This window comes from Hyaena hyaena, unplaced genomic scaffold (assembly GCF_003009895.1).
Source record: "Hyaena hyaena isolate Hyena2069 unplaced genomic scaffold, ASM300989v1 scaffold_9, whole genome shotgun sequence".
Lineage (NCBI taxonomy): Eukaryota > Metazoa > Chordata > Mammalia > Carnivora > Hyaenidae > Hyaena > Hyaena hyaena.
In genome coordinates, this window is record NW_024080641.1 from 6,709,146 (window position 1) to 6,730,822 (window position 21,677).

At 44.4% G+C, this 21,677-nt stretch overlaps 1 long non-coding RNA gene across 1 annotated transcript in view; it reads right to left on the reverse strand.

The window, feature by feature from the left end:
- Positions 1-15,023, reverse strand: part of LOC120240835 — a 34,437-nt gene extending 19,414 nt beyond the window's left edge. The window contains exon 1 of the long non-coding RNA XR_005530734.1: positions 14,751-15,023. This is a non-coding gene — a long non-coding RNA (uncharacterized LOC120240835). The remainder of the gene's footprint in view (positions 1-14,750) is intronic.
- Between the last annotated feature and the right edge of the window lie 6,654 nt (positions 15,024-21,677).

Genomic DNA, 21,677 nt, shown 5'->3' on the forward strand with positions numbered 1-21,677 from the left:
ACAGATGAATGGATCAAGAAGATGTGGTTTATCTATACCATGGAATACTACATGGCAATGAGAAAGAATGAAATCTGGCCATGTGTAGCAACATGGATGGACCTTGAGGGTGTTATGCTGAGTGAAATAAGTCAGGCAGAGAAGGACAGATACCATATGTTTGCACGTATAGGAGGATTAGGAGGAACTTAACGGAGGACCATGGGGGAGAAGAAGGGGGGAAACAGCGGGGGAGAGGGAGAGAGGCAAACCATGAGAGACTCTTGAATGCTGAGAACAAACTGAGGACTGATGGGTGTGGAGGGGGATGAGGGAGATGGGCATGGAGGAGGGCACTTGTGGGGATGAGCACTGGGTGTTATATGGAAACCAATTTGACAATAAACTATTTGTAAAAAAAAAATGTGTAGAAGAAACAAAGATAATATCCTTATAAATAGCTATAAGGAAAACGCATAGGGAGAGTGGCAAATAACCTTCAACTCTGCTCTAAAATTCCTTATCTGCTCCGCCTAATAGGATTTTCTGTTTTCCTTCTTTGTTTTTTTTTTTTTTCTATTGTGTTCTTGCTGTGTGTGCCTCAGGAATCAGATATCTCCAAACAGCATTTCTAACTGGAATTGAAAGGGGTCATGTTAAATTCTGCCTGCTTCACACTTGGTCACCAAATGAGTCACAGGAACTCCTGCAAACGACTGAATCACAGCACTCTCCTTCCATCAGCCATAACGGACAAATGTCGTTAGCCTACCTTAGAAATTAAAATCTGGAAGCAAAAAAAAAAAAAAAAGACTCATTGCTGGGCTTGAAAAAGGCACAGAAGACACCAGAGAAACCCTTGCTGCAGAGAATAAGGACTCAAGAACTAGTCAAGATAAGTTGTAAAATGCTATAGCTGAGATGCAAAATAAACTAGATACAGTGACAGCAAGGATCGAAGAAGTTGAGGAGAGAGTCAGTGAAGTAAAAGATAAAATTATGGGAAGCAATGAATAAAAACTCTCAAGAGGTTGGAATAGAAGTAACATACCTTAACATCATAAAAGCCATATATGATGGGCCCACAGCTAATATCATCCTCAATGGGGAAAAACTGAGAGCTTTCCCCCTGAGATCAGGAATATGACAGGGATGTCCATCCTCACCATTATTTAACATAATGTTGGAGGTCCTAGCTTCAGCAATCAGACAACAAAAAGAATAAAAGTCATCCAAATTGGTAAGGGAGAAAGCAAACTTTCACTCTTCACAGATGACATGATGCTCTACAAGGAAAACCCAAAGACTCCACCAAAAAACTGCTAGAGCTAAGCCATGAATTCAGCAAAGTCCCAGGATATAAAATTAATGTACAGAAATCGGTTGCATTTCTATTCACCAATAACGAAGCAGCAGAAAGAGAAATCAAGGAATTGATCTCATTTACTATTGCACCAAAAACCATAACACACCTAGGAATAAGCCTAACCAAAGAGATAAAAGATCTATATGCTGAAAACTATAGAAAGCTTCTGAAAACAATTGAAGAAGACAAAAAAAGTGGAAAACCATTCCATGCTCATGGATTGGAAGAGCAAATGTCGTTAAATGTCAATACCACCTAGAGCAATTTACACATCCAGTGCAATCCCTGTCAAAATAACACCAGCATTCTTCACAGAGCTAGAACAAACAATCTTACAATTTGTACAGAACCACAAAAGATCCCGAATAGCCTGAGTAATGTTGAAAAAGAAAAGTAAAGGTGGAGGCATCACAATTCCAGACTTCGAGCTGTATTACAAAGCTGTAACCATCAAGACAGTATGGTGTGGGCACAAAAACAGACACAGAGATCAATGGAATAGAATAGAGAACCCAGAAATGGACCCACAAACATATGGCCAACTAATCTTCCACAAAGCAAGAAAGGGGATCCAATGGATAAAAGACAGTCTCGTTAGCAAATGGTGCTGGGAGAACTGGAAAGCGACATGCAGAATGAAGCTGGCCCACTTTCTTACATCATACACAAAAATAAATTCAAAATGAATGAAATACCTAAATGGGAGACAGGAACCATCAAAATTCTGCAGGAGAAAACACGCAGCAACCACTTTGACCTCCACCACAGCAGCTTCTTACTACACACATCTCTGAAGCAAAAATGAACTATTGGGATCTCATCAAGATAAAAAGCAGCACAGCAAAGGAAACAATCAACAAAACTAAAAGGCAACTGACAGAATGGGAGAAGATATTTGCAAACACATCAGATAAAAGGTTAGGATCCAAAATCTATAAAGTATTTACAAAACTCAACACCCAAAAAAGCAAATAATCCAGTGAAAAATGGCCAGAAGATATGAATAGACATTTTTCCGAAGAAGACATCCAGATGGCCAACAGACACATGAAAAGATGCTCAACATCACTCACCATCACCACAATGAGGTACCACCTCACACCTGTCAGAAAGGCTAAAATTAACAACTCAGGAAACAACAGATGTTGGCGAGGATGTGGAGAAAGGGGAAATACTTTTGCACTGTTGGTGGGAATGCTTTCCAGACTGCTACAGCCACTCTGGAAAACAGCATGGAAGTTTGTAAAAAAAATGAAAAATAGGGGGTGCCTGGGTGGCTTAGTCGGTTAAGCGTCCGACTTTAGCTTAGGTCATGATCTCGCGGTTCGTGGGTTCGAGCCCCGCGTCGGGCTCTGTGCTGACTGCCAGCTCAGAGCCTGGAGACTATTTCAGAGCCTGTATCTCCCTCTCTCTCTCTGACCCTCCCCTGCTCACGCTGTCTCTCTCTCTCTCTCTCTCCTAGAAATAAATAAAAATATTTTTTAAAAAATGAAAAATAGAACTATCCTAAGACCAGCAATTGCACTACTAGGAATTAATCCAAAGGATAAAAGATGCGATTTGAAGGGGCACATGCACCCCAGTGTTTATAGCAGCGTCCATCAACAATAGCCGAGTTACAGAAAGGGCCCAAATGTCCCCAAATGTCCATCAACTGATGAACGGATAAAGGAAATGTAAGATAGATAGGTAGATAGATAGATAGATAGATAGATAGATAGATAGATAGATAGATAGATAGATAGATAGATGGCTGGCTGGATGGATGGATGGATGGATGAGAGATACAATGGAATACTACTCAGGGATGAAAAAGAATGAAATCTTGCCATTTGCAACAATGTGGATGGAACTACAGGGTATTATGCTAAGCAAAATAAGCCAGTCAGAGAGAGAGATCATATGATTTCACTCCTGTGGAATTTGAGAAACTTAACAGATGAACACATGGGAAGGAAAGGAAAAGTAAGATAAAACAGAGAGGGAGACAAACCATAAGAGACTCGAATACAGAGAACAAACTGAGGATTGCTGGAAGGGGGTGGGGGAATGGGTTTAATGGGTGATGGGCATTAAAGAGAGCACTTTTTGGGATGAGCACAGAGTGTCATATGTAAGAGATGAATCACTGGGTTATACTCCTGAAGCCAAGACTACACTGTATGTTAACCAACTTGAATTAAAAAGAAAAGGAGCGCCTGGGTGGCTCAGTCTGTTAAGCGTCTGACTTCAGCTCAGGTCACGATCTCACAGTTTGTGGGTTCGAGCCCCGCGTTGGGCTCTGTGCTGACAGCCAGCTCAGAGCCTGGAGCCTGTTTCAGATTCTGTGTCTCCCTCTCTCTCTGACCCTCCCCTGCTCACGCTGTCTCTCTCTCTCTCTCTCAGAAATAAATAAAACATTAAAAGTTAAAAAAAAAAAAAGCACAGGGACAGGACCCATGGGCAAAAAGAGCTGCGACAAGTGACTGATTACATACCTCCAGATTGCGAGAGGGTTAGGGATAGCATAAGTCTATAAGGAATTTTGCAAGCCAGGTTACCAGGACCTTGAGAGGCTAGCTGCTGTGAGAAAAAGGTCATTTACTGCTGTCTAGTAAATCTTTAGTCATGAGACCCTTTGGATGTATATCAGGGGGCCATATGCTTGGAGGATGATTGCTAACATACATCTTGGGGAGGAAAGATAAAGGAAGTATCCAAAGGGATTTCTATATCTTTAGAGTAGACACAGGATCTTGGGGGGTCGGGATAATGTCAAGCTAAGGTTTCCTTTTGCCCTGAGCAAACTGTAGACAGAAAGGCAGCTGAGTTCCTACAGGAAAGTCACTCTGCCTGTCCCAGGGACTTGTCAGTGGGCTGTGAGCTGTAAGAAAATCTAATTTTATCTACGTTTCTTTTTGCCTTGGTTCTCCACGTCATTAAATCCAACACCACAAGCACTGATTTCTCCCTCAAAGACCTATGTTCCTTTTCATTTTATTTTCACTGTTTTGGAGTCAGCAAGCTTTTCGTCTTAAAAATATTCAGCAATGCAGTCAAGAGGCCTGTTGACTCTGTGCGTGAGACATGGTGCTGATGAGAATTTTCACAAAGAACAGAGATCAGATTTAAGGAAACAGTTTAATCAGTGTAAGCATTTGCTTGGATTCGTATAGTACAGATCTTAACATGCAGCCATTCTGTGTAGGTTTTCTAATAGACCTGGACAGGACAAGAAAAGGTAACCTCTGTTGCAATATCTTATTTTCCTGTAGGACAAAAAAGAGTCTGAAAGACAGATGACTTGCCTAAGCCACACACTGCTTTGGCAGATACCAAATAGACCCCTGAATCCTGCGTGTCAGTCAGGCTCTCTTTAGGGTAATTTCTGCATCTTCATGTAAACTCTGTGAAAAGAAAGTAGTACTTAAGTGGATATATCAAGCTATTTGTATATACTAGGAGGATGATCGAAGACAGTTCTTTAAATTTTTTTATGTTTATTAATTATTTTTGAGAGAGAGAGAGAGGGACATGAGTGAGTTAGAGAAAGAGGGAGACACAGAATCCAAAGCAGGCTCCAGGCTATGAACTGTCACCACAGAGCCTGACACAGGGCTCAAACTCATGAACCCGAGATCATGATTTGAATCAAACTCCCTTAAAATTGACTAAGCCACCATGTGCCCTGGAAGAAAGCTCTTTAAAATGTTCTTAGAATATCCCTATTGTCATCATCATCAGAATCACAATCATCACCGACAAAGGTGAAACTATTAGTGTCAGCAAGGTCATTATCGAAAGACAAAGTTTTCAGAAGTCGCCATGCCCAAATAATGTATAGCAGAATTTTCAAGTCATGTTTCTGTTCCACTTGGGGTTTTGCCCCATTGTAAGTATCTGCCCCACTTCCATGAGTTTTGTGTTTTTGGGGTTTTTTGGACTGTGTATTCCTAGTAGTTATATTAACAAATATTCTGTAGGATTTGTGGAGGACACTTTTAGACAAACAGGCTTGAGCAATGGACTGTAGAAAGGGCCCACAGTGACCCCTGGCTAAATACACACAGGCCTTTCTGGCGACTCACCTCAAAACAATCATAGCCCTAACTCACCAATGGGTTACTTACAACCAGGCACAGTTGCCAAGAAAGGGAAAATTCCAAACGTCCCCATACCTCCTCACCTTCCCACTTTAAATATGATCCCCAACCAGTGCCTCCTTGCAAATAGCCTCTCCTCTACTATCTTGCCCAGCTGTCACTTGTGTTATATTCAATAAACTTCTATCTCCTTTCTTCTGCCTTGAATGAATTCTGTCACCACCTGGGTTATTGGCTTCCACTCAATCATCACCTCACATTTGGAGACCCCTATCCAATCAAACAGACACTCCTTTAATTTAGTCATCACATAATTAAATTTATTTTTTGCAAAAAAGAAAAAAAGAAAAAAGAAAAAAGAACTTGGACCATCATGAACTGTCATGCCCAGCATTTTGAAGCATACCATGTGGACGGACATACCACACATACTTATAAGCATAGAAGTCCTTGCAGTAATTCTCAATTTGGCAAAAAATGAACAGATTCATTAACAGACTAACAGGCACAAAAGTGCTCATAACTTGGAAACTGTTCGCGGTAACAAATATTTAGTGTACTAACTTACTTAGGATTCACCTAGGTATTTACTGACTGGTCAGTATTTCACTTAACTTACCATAGTACAAGTCGGTAAACTACTAAGAGAAACATATCATTTTCACATTGACATATGACAAGATACCATTACTATTGAAATAATGTTTTGTTAGAATTCATTCACTTTCCTTCACCTAAGGACATTTTTACAAATATTCACTTATTTTTCTCTAGAGCCTTTACAATAAAGACCCTCGGAGGCATTGTAGGGACTACCAGGCAAAGGTGGGCACATATTACACACAGGACACATACACTCTGTTAATGTAATTAAACAAGCCAACAGAAGACTGACGTGGCTCTAACACCTTGGTGGCCTACACAACCAAACCAAACTAGGGCTGGGGTCAGTGCACCCCCACCCCAGAAGAGAAAACTGGGGACCCAAGCACAGACGGCCACCTTGATTTGCCCAAAGAAGACCAAAGCTCCAGACACAGCCAATCAGACTACGGCCTCCCTTTGTTTCCAGCTCTTCTCTAGAGAAACATCTGCCCTGGCTCCTGTCCTTGGAGTGCCTCTGGCCATCTGACCTCTGTCTCTGCCCACTTCCAGTCTAGGTATGCTCAAGTATACCTTTGAAAATGTAGGTGTGCCTCAGTTGACCTTTTCCCAGTCCTTACACACTCATCAGAGAGACAGACGCAACAAGAGAGCTTAGAGCATCTACTCAACGAAGACAGCTTCCTAGTGGAAAGACCTGGTTCTCACCTTTTCCTCACCTTGACCTCCTGACCTGGAGCAGGTGCCAGAAGACTGGGCAAGTTGACACCTGCTCAAGAAGAGGCCTGACGCACTCCTAGCAGTCTTTGTGGAGGGGGTGCAGATGCCCTGTGCCCTCATATGTCATCCAATGGAAGCTCTGAATGAAACTGCAGGAAGGGACTGAGGACAGACCAAGCAGCCAGCCATCTGAGTGTCTCCATAGGCTGTCCCAGGGACACAATATCCAGCCGACTTCTCTGGAGCCACACAGCCCCAGGTGGGGTCCTTTGCCCCTCGAATGACGATGAGGGGGGAGCACAATGAAGCCCCAGAGACTGTCACAGCAGAGGAGTCCTAGTGGGAAGGGAAAGGTCTCAGAGGTGTGGACAGAGGGCTAGAGGAGGTGAAGGTGTTGACAGGGGACACATCGAAGGACCCAAAGGATGGGCACCTGGGTGGCTCGGTTGGTTAAGTGTCCAACTCTTGGTTTTGCCTCAGGTCATGATCTCACGTTTAGTGAGTTCAAGTCCGGCAACTGGCTCTGCACTGACAGCAGAGAGCCTGTTTGGAATTGTCTCCCACTCTCTCTGCCCCTACCCTGCTCTTTCTCCCAAAAAAAAAAAATATATATATATAGAAAAATAATTTAAAATTTTTAATACAAAAAATTTTTTTAAAGGATCAAAAGAAGCTGAAGGGAAGGTCAAAAAGCAAAACAGGAGGAAGGAGGAAAAAGGAAGGATGGCAGAGGAAGAGGTTTCAGATGAGGGTGCTTGCAAGTTCCCAAAATGCCCCATGTAGCCATTAAAATTCCCAGTGGGATCTCAGAAAACCTGGCCATTTCTGAAGCTATTGACTGAAGCAAGGGCAGTATGGCAAAGCATGTGGTTAGCTTTAAGGGTTAAGGAAGATGACAGTGGTCCCTGGGATGAGCACACTGTCAGGAAATCTTGAGAGGGGCCAGAAAATTGTATCATTGCATTAATTTACTCCCATACACATCCCCCCGGGCCAGATGAGAGGGAACTCTAGTGGAGCATGAGAGATCTACAAGGCTCCTGTAAACACAAACAGAGCTCCTTCTTTACAGAAGATCCGGAGCACCAAGAATCAAATTTTGGACTTCAGTGACTCATCGGTCAGATATGCAGACCGCAATGTAGCGTTCTGAAACGTGCCTTCTGTTGGCTGCTGCTGGGACACCGAGCATGATCTCATTGGCCAGGAGCCCTCTTGCACTAAGAATGTGACGTCAGAGAAAGACTCCTTCCAGTAACTATAAAAGGCGGGCTCTTCAAGCTGGACACAATTTTGAGGAACAGAAACAGAGAAGAGCACGCTCCTTGGGTCCTCTAGCAATTCAGTCACCGTTCGGTATCAAACTTTGCGCCATGGAATTAATCACGGATGTTTTCGCAACCTGCATCATACACAGAGTAAGAAATTATATCCCAGAGCTGTCCGTGCCATTTCTGGAGAACTTCACAGGTTGGTCAGTCATGGTGTGCCGTTTTCTGTTGAAGAAGAGCCTTGCTTATGCTCTGCGAAATCTTGCTTCCCGCATCCACAATCTGAATGTCAGAGAGTTCTTGCCAAATATGCCGAACTGCTTTCGATGCAAGAAGACGGTTTCTACACCCACAGATGTGGTTGTGGTTTAGCTACTCTTAAACCTATGCAATCTAAGCTCTCTGGGGAAATACTTGTCTTCTAGAGGAGAAGGTATTAACTTCCTGGCTTATCTACACCCAGCGGAGCTTGTATGTGTGTTCAACTCTCTCCACCAGTCCTCATCTGGTCGCTTATACTGGACTCCCAAAGAACACTACTTATGATGCAACTCTAAACTGAAACACCGAAATGGAATCACAATGTTAAGGACACCCAACATGGAGCCGGGAGATGCCTGATGAAGCTGAAACTATGCCCGCCCACATCTGGATGTCACGTTACCAGTCTGTGCCAGCCACAAATGGCTACATCCGGCCGCCATTTTCAGAAGGAAGCTTACTTTGCGGAACTCCACCAGCTACTACCAGAGTGATATATCTACGAATATTATTGCTTGTCGTTTAATCTGCAGCAATCAGAACTCTTTCAGAAGAATTTCTACAGGCTGGGTGAGGTGAGGGAGGGGAGTGGTTACCTTTATCAACGCTTTTTCTTCCCCCCTCAGAGAATGTTTTCGGTTCCTCTAAAATCTGTGTCTCCTGGGTTCTAATGTCTAAATACTTGAAATGAATATTTGTTTTGCTTTTTGCACCCTCAGTTCCTTTTGTTGAACACACTGAGCAAATAAACTTAACTATTAATAAATCAAGTGTCTGGAGCCTTACTGCCTGGTTCTTTCTCCTGTGTGGCTCAGGGTCTGTGGCCACGACCCAAGAAGGAGGTGGGAAAAAATCTCCGAGAGCTCTGTGGGATGGAGTGGGATGGAAAGGAAGAGGGGATTTGCAGCCTGGGTGAGATTTGCTGAGGGGACGATGGGGGTGGGGGCTGGTTTCCAAGGCTGAAACTCTGAGGCTAAGCGTCCTAAGGGGCTTTGGAATGTCTCATCTCCCCAGGAGAAGTTCAAAGTGAAAGAAGTACAAACCAGGAGCTGGTTGAATGTGCCTTGGCCAGTTGCAGGGAATGTACCCAAAACTGGCCAGAGGAGAGCAAGCCATGTTGAGGTCTGAGCTAGAGGAAAAAATAGGGACCCAGAACTCATGTTGCAGGGGACTCACATTGAAGAGGGGAGGTGGTGGTGAAACTCAGAAGGTTCCCAGACCTCCCCTCTGGGGTCAATTGAAACCCCGTAGAGGGGGAAAGGGTGTGAGTGAAACAACCTTCCCTGGGGAGCCCCAGAGCTGACCTGGGGATGTGAAACCTGCACTGCTCTGGGGCTTCAGGCTCTTCATTGCACACAGAGGTTGGAAATAGCAGCCTCCAACTTGGCCTTCATGATTCCCGATCCATCACCAACAACCAGACAGAGGACTGGGCTGCTCTAGAGCTCTATCTGCTCCCTCAGAGACCCCCACCCAGTGGTCTTCACATATGCTCTGCACCCTGTCAGGCAGCTGTGAGAGTTGCTGCCTCCTGCTCCTGATGGTCAAAAGCCTTTCCCAGCCAACCCTCTGTGCAGGTGATTTCATGTGCACTTTAGGAATCCCAAGGCTGGTTTCACTTTCCAAGCTGCCCTTGGTGACAAACACGGGAATTCTGTGGGCTCTTTGGTTGAGAGTTTCAAAAACACATGCTAGTAGAAAGACCCTTGTATGAATGAAGAAATAAAACTGGCTGCTAAATGCTCTGAACCCCAGAGCATTGCCCTCTCCTCTTTCAATTGGAGCCCCAGTCATCCAGGGCACTGCAGATTCTGCCCCATTTTCTCATTGCATCCAGGCTCTGACCACTCCAAAGTCGCCCAGCTTCAGTCCCCTTCCTGACCATCTCCTGTTCTCCTTGTGACCTGCAAACTAGTCACTCCATGCCTTTCAGTTACACGAAATACTCCTGGAGGACTTTGATAATGAGTTGATATGCTGAAGGTTCCTCGAGGAAGGAAGCAGATCTTTTGCTTTTCTAGAACAATCCTGAGCAATGCTGAAACTGGTTTGAGAGCCAGCTAAAGGCATCTCATCCTGGTCGATCTAGACCTTGGGAAACCCTGGACCTCCCTGTCCAAAGCAGGATCCCCCGACCTTGCGCCCTCCCACTCCAGCCCCAGCCTGGCAACTAGACCAGAAACCTCCTTCCTCCCTGCAATCGCCCCTGGCCTCTGTGTGATCCCTGCACCCTACAATCCCTCTTGCTTCTCTGGACTCTGCTCCCCCACTGGACTCTAACCTCCCCTATACCTCTACTGTCTGCCCTGTTCCCCCTTCATCTGGGCTCCCTCTAACAAGCCTTGAGTTCCAGGACCCCTGAGTCTCTGTCTGCAGTTCTCTTGGCTTATACAGCTTCAGGACTCCTCACTCGACCAGGAGCTCCCTCAACTCGAGTGTTTCATCTTCAATGTCATCTCCATTGAATTCCAACCTGTTTATAAACTCTTTAACAGTCCTGTTAACAGTCCACAATCCCCAAATGGACTTCAACGTACCCTCCTCAGCCTCTCCGGAAGAATATGTTTTCTTCTCCTTTGTAACTTCTGGTGACTTTCCTCGTTCTGGGTCCTGGTTCCCCATCCTACCTACCTTCTCTCCCCTGCTTTATCCTCACATTTACTCTTTTCCTCCCTAAGCCAATCTCCCTTCTCTCTCTCTCACTTTCTCTCTCTCTCTCAATACTTGAGAGTCATTGGAGCCACCACCCAGACATTCCAGAATAATCTTCCCATTTCATAATCTTTAACTCTATCACACAGGCAGTGTCTTTGCCAGGGAATATGACATTCACAGGATCCAGGTTTAAAACTCAAGATGTCTTTGGTGACAACTATTTGCTCTACCATAGTATTAAAAGAACTCCAGAAACTATCTCTTCATATTAAAAATAAAGCTTTTAAAAAGTCACTTGTTGCAGCCCCAGGTACGTGATGATGGTAAAATGCTGTCACCCCATTTGTACCTCCTCATGCTCCCCAGCCCTGTACAAAGATTCCATTACTTCCCATGATCAGAAACAACATCATTGCTCCTTCTGATTGGCTCTTTGGCTGCTTGCCGATTATTCAGAAGAATCTTTTCCTTTTACACCCTCTTATTGAAAGCAGACCAAACAAACATCCAACAAAAGTTGTGTCTTTGGAACAAAGAATACACTGAATTCCACTTGGACATCACAATACTTGACACCAAAGGCTCTGGTAAAACACTCTTATACATGAACCCAGGTAATCTCAGCCTGAGAGAACCAGGATAAATAAAATTCCCTGACGCTGAACCTTTTGCCACACTCTCTATATGCATTCCGGCTCCGTCCTACATTTTCATCCACCCTACGCTGCAATGCATGCCATTTTTATACTGGGACAAAACTGTACTCATAAAATTCATTCTTTGCTCCCAAAGTTGTTTTTCTACTCCCTGATTTCTCATACCAGAGACTCATTCATGTGGAAGGAATATTATCTTTCCTACAGAAACTTCTATTTCACAGAAATAATTTGGATGTGGATAATCAAAGACTGTCAAAACCAGGATGGATTGGGACGCCTGGGTGGCTCAGTCAGTTAAGCGTCTGACTTTGGCTCAGGTCATGATCTCACTGTTCGTGGGTTCGAGCCCCGCGTCAGGCTCTGTGCTGACGACCAGCTCAGAGCCTGGAGCCTTTCAGATTCTGTATCTCCCTCTCTCTCTGACCCTCCCCTGCTCACACTGTCTCTCTCTCTCTCCCCCAGAAATAAATAAAAATTTAAAAAAAACCAGGATGGATAGCAGACATTGTGAAGAGGATTCCCCCAAACCTTTATATACATATACATCCCTTTGCTACAACATGGCAAATAGGACATATTCATTAAGAGGTGCAATATATTCATAGTGATGTGATTATGCTTTGTAATAAACATAACAGTTTCAGCTCATTTGGAAATCATTTAGGTATTAATGAATGTCTGTAATTAGCTTAACTTAGCAGAAGGGCAATATTTTAAGCTACCTGAAGATCTTGGAAACTGTCTTCAGGCAAACATAGTACAAAACATAATGAGTGAGGAAATAAAGCCTGTTGAGAGTAATTGCTTTTTCTTTAATTCACGAGCATTTAGTCCCCAACCTTCCACCAGGCTACAATTCCCAGACTTTCCTGGTCTGACAGCCCCAAGCTCACATTCTTTCCTTCCTTTCAGTCCTGTCATGCCCTCAAGTCAAACCACTACCTCTATGGGGACCTAATGCTGTCCAATCATTCCACACTCTCCAGACTCTGAACCCCCACCGGCTAGCATGTCCTGTGGTCTGTCCCATACTCCTAGTGTCCCATCCTCGCCCACATGCTGCTGTGCCCTGGGAGGTCTTCGTGTGCACTTAACATCTAAATCTCTTGAGGGATATAAACAGCTCTCCATCCAGCTTCTGGAGGTTTGTGTCCATCCTTATGACTGTCTGCTCCAACGTGGGCTCCCGGAATCAAGTGTTTTGTCCCCAGTGTCAGGGCGCTTCTCTGAGTCTTTAAGAATCTTCACATTTACACCAACCCCTCACCACTCTTCTCACACTGACCCCTAAAGCTACAAAAATGGCTCCCCCACCTCATCCTTTAGGCTCTAGTTGCTCTCCCCACAGCAGATGGGTCAACCCTCAGCTAGGCCCCCATCACGTCCCTGGACAGTCCTGCCCTGACAACCATGTGTCCTCTTAATCCTAAATCATGTTTAACACACAGATTCCCTGCCCTGTTTTCCATGATCTCATCCCCAAATGCCCAAGGGTCAAGGGGAAGACAAAGGAAGGGGTTAAGACTTAATACCCTAGTGAGTAGGAAGTTGAGGGTTCAGAAGGAAAGTGGAGGTTTGCCAGTTAGCGATAAAGGGGTGTTGATGGGGGACAATCAGAAGATTCAGGAGAGCTGAAGAGAAAATCTTAGGTATAAAAAAAGATGAATAAGGATTAGTGCATGATGAGAAGGGAATAGTCTTAGTAGAGGCAGGTTAGGGTTCCCATGTTGCTGGAAATACCCTCCAAAATCCCCCAGTTTCATTCGCAGGAGTTTGCCATTTCTAGAGAAATTGAACTGAGTTAATGCCGTACCGTTGTAGCACAGTCGGTGACAGAAGAAAAGAGATGACAAACTACAGAATAAGAGATATCCATGGATTAATAGATAGTTAAACCAGAGAGAAGAAAAACTTGAAAGACACCGAGAAAGAGTCTGGCTTGTTTGGTGTCCTCACAATCTCCAGATCTGAAGCCTTGGAAACCCTGTCCTCTCATCAGCTCAGGCAAATCCCGAGTGGGGTGGGAGAGATGAGCAAACCCTTTAGAGGGTTGAGATGGGGGGATTCAAGGGATGGGGACCAGAGAAACTGCTTTTTTCAAAATCCATCCTTATCAGGAACAGAACCGTATGTTGGAAGACTTCATATTAGTAAAATGTCCATACCCCTCAAAGTGATCTGCAGATTCAATGCTATTCACATTAAAATCTCTATGGCATTTTTGGCAGCAAGTAGAAAAAATCATCCTTCAATTCATATGGTATCTCAACAGACCCCAAGGAGCCAGAGCAATCCAGAAAAATAGAAGCAGGAGGTTTACAAATCCCAACTTCAAAACATATTGCTGAACTACAGGAAATAAAACCATTAGGTCCTGGCATAGAAACACACATGTTGACCAAAGAAACAGGGGACCAGTCCCACCCAATGGAGAAAGGACAGTCTTTCAACAAAAAGTCATCTGAAAACTGTGATATTTGCACACAGAAGAAACGGGACCCTTCCTATCATACACAAAAATTCACTGAAAATAACTGATCTCAACAGAAAACCTAACACTATGATGTTGAGACAGAAAAACAGGAGGAAACCTTCCATGACATTAGATTTGGCAATGAGGTCTTGGACATGACACCAAAAGCACGAGCAACAAAAGCCAAATAGACAAATGCGGCCATTTCAAGCTTATTAACTATTGGCCCCTAGGAGGAACAACCGACTGAGTGAAAAGGGAAGCCACACAATTGAGAAAGTATCTGTGAATTGTGTATCAGTTAAGGAATTAACATCTAAAGTATATAAAGAAATTCTAAATTTCAACAACAACAAGAAAACAAACTGCCCAATTAACAAATGGGTAAAAATTCTTGAAGACACGTGTCTCCAAAGATACACGATGGCCACCAAGCTGATGAGAAAATATTACAGAAAGCAAATGGTACAGCAAAGAGATATCATGTCACAGTCATTAGGATGGTCACAATCAACAAAAAAAAAAACAAAAGAACCCAAAAACCAAAAAACATAAAATAACTGAGGCTGGCAAGGATATGGAGAAATTGGAATGCTGGCACACGGTTGGACAAAATGTAAAATGGCACATCTGCTATAGCACACAGTAAAGAGTTCCCCCCAAATCAAGAAATAGACTTACCATGTGATTGCACAAACTCAGCTCAGGTTTTATATCCATAGGAATTGGAAGCAACTTATGAACATCCCCATACATTGCTGTGTAATTCTCAAGAGTCAAGAGGTAGAAGCAGCCCGCACATCCACAGACAGAGGATGGATGAAGAATATTGAACATCTATGTACAGTGTGGTGTTGTCCAGGCTTAGACAAGAAGATCGTTCTGGACTTGCTGCTAAGTGAACTAACCACGTCACAGAAACTCAAATACCCTAAGATTCCACTTACGTGAGCTGTAAAGTAGTCAAATTTATAGAAATGAAAGAGGAACTAAGAACAAGTTAGGGTGGGGAGGAGGGAACACAGAACTGTGGGTGTAGATTTTCAGTCACAAAATGAATTTTGTGCAACACTGAGAATCTATATACCATCGCTGACCTATTCACCGGTTAACGGTGAATAGTAGTGAATTTAATATTATGTGGGATTTTTTTCTATAATTGTTAAGAATGTCTTTAAAGGACAAATTGGGGGGAAGAACCCAGGGGCCCTTGAGAACTTCCTGCCTTCAAACAGGAAGCGCGGGGTGTGACAAGTACAAAATGTTGGTGGGGGAGTTTCATTTCCTGTTCCACATCAGCCCATTTCTGCCCCAGATGGTTGCTCATGGCATCTCTGAGCCACTCAAGAGCCCACAATGGGAAGGAGGCTCAAAGCTCCAATGATTATCCAGAGTTGAAGGGCCAAGGTGGGAGGAGATGGGCCAGGCAAGGAAGGAAAGAAGGGTAGAGGAGGTATCAGTGTGAAAGGGTGAGGGGGGGACAGATCAAAAGATTCGAGAGAGCTGAGGAGTCTAAGATGTGCCTTCAAAATAAAAGAGATAAAAGAGGAGAGAAGTACAATATGGTGACGGCTTTGTTCAGCGCACGGAGCATGAGACTCTTGATCTCAGGGTCATGAGGTCAAGTCCTGTGTAGAGCCACTGAAAAAAATTAACTTAAAAAATTTTTTTAAACTACCAAATAAAAAAGGAAAAATGAGGACTGGGGATGAGGAGGAGGCAGACACCAGAGTTGAACAGGTTGGGAACCTTCTAACTCAGGTTCTCTCTGTGTCTGTTGAAGTTCCCCTTATATTTACGAAAACTTTTGCCTTTTCTGAAGATACTTAGCTGAATTAGTGCCCCAAAGGTGAAGCATGAAGCCCGCAGCAGCACAGGAAATAGGAGTCTCTTGTGGCATTAAGAGATGGTTAAGGCTAAGAAAACATTTTTCAAAGCAAACAGAAAATGTCTCTTGATGACTTTCCTTCCACTCACAATCCCCAGGAAAGGGCATCGAAGCACCTCTCCCTCCCACCCCCCACCTCAGAGCAGGTGAGAACTTCAAATCACAGGAAATGGTTCCAGAGTAACTCATCCTGGAAAATCACCCACTCTTACCCCAGAGAGCCAGATGGTGCTTTTGGGACTGCCGTCGTTCTGGATTCAAGGTACCTTAGGGAATCACATTAAGAGGCTGGATTTCTTCCCACACTTTTTGCATCCCTCATGCAGCCCTGGGCCATGGGATCCACACTGGGCTCAGTAGCCCTGGGCTTGTTCAACTGACCCTCCCTTTATTTAGGTGTCTTTGCAGCTTGGGTCCACGAAGCCCAGTATTAGGGACTAAGACACCTGCTAGGTACACGTGGGCAGGGATGCAGGCACAGGATGAGTCTGAAGTCCTGGAGGAAAGACCGTGACTCAGGAGAAGCCATGGAGGAGAAAGAGCATGAGGGGAACAACCACCCAGGGGGAACATCTCTCCCGAGACTCACCTGGAGATGGGCAGCCTGCTTTGCTCTGGCTCTTTTGCCCCATCGTCAAAAGGAAGCACTTAACCACCACTCTCTCCACCAGCAACAAGAAGCCCTGTCACCTTCAAACAAGATGAAGGGCCAGATGCCGATGGCGCTTTCGCTCTCTTGAAGCAACTGCTCCGATATTGTCTGCTCTTTGAGGTGTGACTCTAACAGGAAGATGCTGAGTGTGAAGATCTTTACAGAAGATCATCTTGAGTGTGAAGGTCTTTACAGCTTCTCTCATTTGAGCACACTGACTTCTTACAGTTTCTCAATATGAGTGGTTTCACCTCAAACCAACTCGTGGTGGAAAAAATGTGTCCTAAAAAGGCAATGGGTTAGTGTTTGAAATCAAGTAATTAATGGTAAAGCAGCTAAGAATATAAAGTGGAGAAAGGGCCATTTCTCCACTAAGTGAGGTAGGAAAACCGGACGGCCACATCCAGAAGAATGAAACTGGACCACTAGCTGCACCATACACAGATATTCACTCAAATAGGATTAAAAGCTTGAATGTAAGATCTCAAACCACAAAACTAGTAGGAAAAAAAAAAAACACAGGCAGCGGCACCAGGGTGGCTCAGTCAGTTAAGTGTCCAACTCTTGTTTTCGGCTCAATCATGATCTCACAGTTTGTAGGTTCCAGCCCTGGATGGGGCCCTGTGATCAAAGCGTGGAGCCTGCTGGGGATTCTCTCTCCCCCACTCTCTGCCCCTTCCCCACTTGTACTGCCTCTGTCTCTCTCAAATAAATAAATAAGCTTTAAAAAAAGAAAAAAAACAAAAAAACAAAGGCAGTAAGCTCTTTGACATCAGACTTGGTGATGATGTTTTTTATTTCACACCAGAGTATCAACAATAAAAGCATAAATAAACAAGTTGGGGGAGGGCGGGGTGCTCAGTTGGTTAAGTGTCCAACTCTTTTTTTTGTTGTTGTTAATTTTTGACGTTTATTTATTTTTGAGAGACAGAAAGATAGAGCATGAGTGGGGGAGGGGCAGAGAAAGAGAGAAGGAGACACAAAATTTGAAGCAGGCTCTGAGCTGTCAGCACAGAGTCTGACTCAGGGCTCAAACCCACAGACCACGAGGACATGACCTGAGCCAAAGTCGGTGCTTAACCGACTGAGCCACCCAGGCGCCCCAAGTGTCCAACTCTTGATTTCAGCTCAGGTCATGATCTCACAATGTAAACGAGCCCCTCATAACAGTGAGGGGCCTTCCTGGAATTCTCTCTTTCTTTCTCTGCCTCTCTCTCTAAATAAAAATATATAAACATTTAAAAAAGAAAAAATAAACAAGTTCAACGACAACAAACTAAAAACTTCTGCACAGCATGGGCACGTGGGTGGTTCAGTCAGCAAAGTTTCTAACTCTTGATCACAGCTCAGGTAAGGTCTTAGTCTCTGGTCATGAGTTCAAGCCCCTGTTGGGCTCTGCGGTGGATGTGAAGCCTACTTCAAAAAAAATTAAAATAAATAAATTAAAAGTTTCTGCCCAGAAAGGAAACAATCAACAAAATGAAAAGGCGACCTACCAAATGGGAGAAAATATTTGCATATGTCTCATAAGCAATTAGTATCCAAGATATAGAAAGAAATTATACAATGGAGTTGCAAAAACAGAAAAAGAAACCCCCAAACCCCCAAATGATCTTATTCATATGGGCAGAGCAGCTGAATAGGCATTTTCTCAAAGGAGACAGACAGCTGGCCAACACGTTCATGAAAAGGTGCTCAACATCATTAGTCATCAGGAAACCAAATCAAAACCCCATAAAATCACCCCACGGTTAGAGTGGCCAATATCTAAAGACAAGAGAGAGCAAGTGATATGGAGAATGTGAAAGAAAATAAAGCACTGTTGGTCTGAACATCACTGGCACCACCGCTGTAGAAAACAATATGGAGAGTCCTCCAAAAATTAGAAACAGAACTACCATCTGATGTAACAATTCCACTGCTGGGTGTACCTCCAAAAGAAATGAAATCACTATTTCAAAAAAATATCTGAGCCTTCATGTTGTTTACAGCATTATTCACAACAGCCAAGACAGGGAAACAACCCAAATGCCCATCGAGTGTTAAATGCATAAAGAAAAGGTGGGACTTTATCAAATGGAATATTATTCAGTCAGAAACAGGAAGAAACTCTTGCCAGCTGCCACAACATGGAAGGACCGTGAAGGCACTGTGCTGAGTGACAGTAGTCATTCAGAGAAAGTCAGATATTGTACAATCTCGCTTACATGTGGAATCTTACAGAGAACAGTTGGAGGTAACCTTGCCTGAGAGTAAAGATGATCACAAGGTAAAATCCTCCAGATAAATAGGTCATGCAGACATAATGCACAGCATGGTGACTACAGTTAACAATACCATCTTGCATATTTGAAAGTTACCAAGAGAAAAATTTGTAACTGTGTGAGGTGGTGCACATTTATTCTACTTGTGGAGATCATTTCACAATAGTACATAAATCACATCAGGATATAATGCACTTGAACTAAGACGATGTTGACTACACTCTAGTGTAGAAGAAAAGAGATTTTAAAAAACTGTATTTCTGGGGCGCCTGGGTGGCTTAGTCGGTTAAGCGTCCGACTTTCGCTTAAGTCATGATCTCGCGGTTCGTGGGTTCGAGCCCCGCGTCGGGCTCTGTGCTGACTGCCAGCTCAGAGCCTGGAGCCTGTTTCAGTCTGTGACTTCCTCTCTCTCTGACCCTCCCCTGCTCACACTGTCTCTCTCTCTCCTAAAAATAAATAAAACATTTGAAAAAAAAACTGTATTTCTGTCTTCTAGGTCGTCTAACAGAAAACAAAATAGGGTGAAGGAAGGGTGAGGGTGTCACGAAGGGATCTGTGTTGTTCTTTAAGACAGTCAGTGAAATCTGCCATGCTGAGGTGACATCTGAGTGAGACCTGAAGAGAGGGAGGAAGCAGTCATGTAAGTTTCTGCATGAAGATGATTCCCAGGAGAGGGAACGGCTAGCGTAGGTGCCCAGAGGTAGGGGCTGGCTTGAGTATGGAGCAAGGGTCAGGAAGCCACTGTGTCTGGAACACATGGGTGAGTAGGATGGCTTGAGAAGGAAGGGCAGGAACAGGGTGGATAGGGCAGGGCCATTCAAAGGGTCATCTGTAAGGAGCTCAGGAGCTCGGGCCAAACGGTAGATGGACCACATCACTAAGTGCCCTGTTTCTTTCAGCTGACATTTTCTTCATTGCAAGACTTTCTCAGCCAAAGTGCTGAGCCGATTGACTTTCTGGTGGAAACTCTTGTCTTCTGGCAGACTGTCATCGCTCTAAGTATCATCAGCGTAGGGCCCATGGGCTGCGGGAGGACTTTGGGTTTTGGTGTGATTGAGAAGTGAGCAACAGGAGGGCTTACGACAGAAGAATGACCTTGGGTTTTGAAGGAAGTCACCTCTTAGGAATAGAGATGCTACAGTGGGGAGACTGATGTACGGGAAGGTGTACCCAAGGAGACAGAGGGAAGACCAGTCAGGAGACTGTCACGATACCCTTACTTAGGAATGATGGTGGTTTGGATTCTATTTCTATTTTGTGGACAGATCCCAGGTTTGGTGATGGGGTGGAGGCATCAAAGATAATGCCAAGTTTCTTGAACTGAGCACCTGAAGGACACTCTTGACCCTGACTGGGAAGAGGAAGACCCAGGGAGGAGCAGGTTGGGAGGAATGAAGGTCTCAGGTCTTCCTTGTGGAGATGCCCCAGTGAGGTCCAGGAGAGATGCCCAGATTGACCTATCTCTTTCTCCTCCAATCCCCTTGGAAAGCCCATGAAAGCCTGACAACCTACAGACAGCAATTCCCAGACGCACTGACAGCAGAGTCACACGTGTGTGGTGTGGAGGAGCAGAGTGGGTTGTGAGATTCACATTGTGCCTCCCAATCTTGTTGCTGCTGAGAGGCTGTGGGGGGGCTGTGGCCTGAGGCCAATAAAGAGTCTTGATTTCCCAGTTTTTCTCTCCAGGAAGTAGCAACAGCTTCCCTAGCAAGCTGTGTCTGTAATCCCAACATGGAGATCTTTCTGGAAGCTACAACTTGAGCCTGCCTCCAAATAGATAAGTAAAATGTTAAATTAAATAAGTAATACTTCTCTAAAAAAGACCGGCAAGCCATTTACGGACTGGTGATAAAACCGGGTCATGAATCAAATGAGGATTTTGAGTTTTAAATTCCATCCCCCTAATCTCAAAAAAAAAAAAAGTAAGAGACAAAGAAGAAAGTCAGTCCCCATCATATGTCATATGGACAAATATCTAAGAAGTTTGGGGTTCTTGGACAAATCTTAATCAGGTGCGTAAGGCTTGGCCAGAGCAGAGGTGTCATTGTGATGTGAATGACCTACAGCCCAGGGACATCTGAACCGGTCAGCTACCCCAACGCAGCTCCAACAAGGCAATTATTACTCTCGTCCTCATGTTCACAGTATGAGCACACAGTTCTGGCTCCTCCCGTCGGACGTTCTTCCTTGTGGTGGTGACCACACTGGACATTGCCGGATAAGCCCTGTGTCGCCGAGTGTTCTCTGTCAGGGTGACCCCAGGAAAGCCCTGGCTTCTCTGTCAGGGGCCACACCGAGGAGATCTTCCTGGAAGAGCACCAGCTCCCCTGGACAGAACCCCAGTCATCTCTGCTCAACATGGTCTGAGGCTACTTAGTGACTTTTCACTTCCCTCTTGAAAATGGGAACTCAGTACTTTCTTCCGCATCAGCATGATACACATACTTTCCCCTTCCCCATCTCTGCAATGCTATCCTAAGACCAATGTTTAGTGTAGATCTCAATAAAAAAAATAAAAAAAAAAAATATTTGAGCCAGATAGTTGTGATCACCCTGTTTTCCAACTTGGACTGTGAAATCAAAAATGCGTATCTTGGGGCGCCTGGGTGGCTTAGTCGGTTAAGCGTCCGACTTTCGCTTAGGTCATGATCTCGCGGTTTGTGGGTTCGAGTCCCGCGTCGGGCTCTGTGCTGACTGCCAGCTCAGAGCCTGGAGCCAATTTCAGAGTCTGTGTCTCCCTCTCTCTCTGACCCTCCCCTGCTCACGCTGTCTCTCTCTCTCTCTCTGTCTCTGCTAGAAATAAA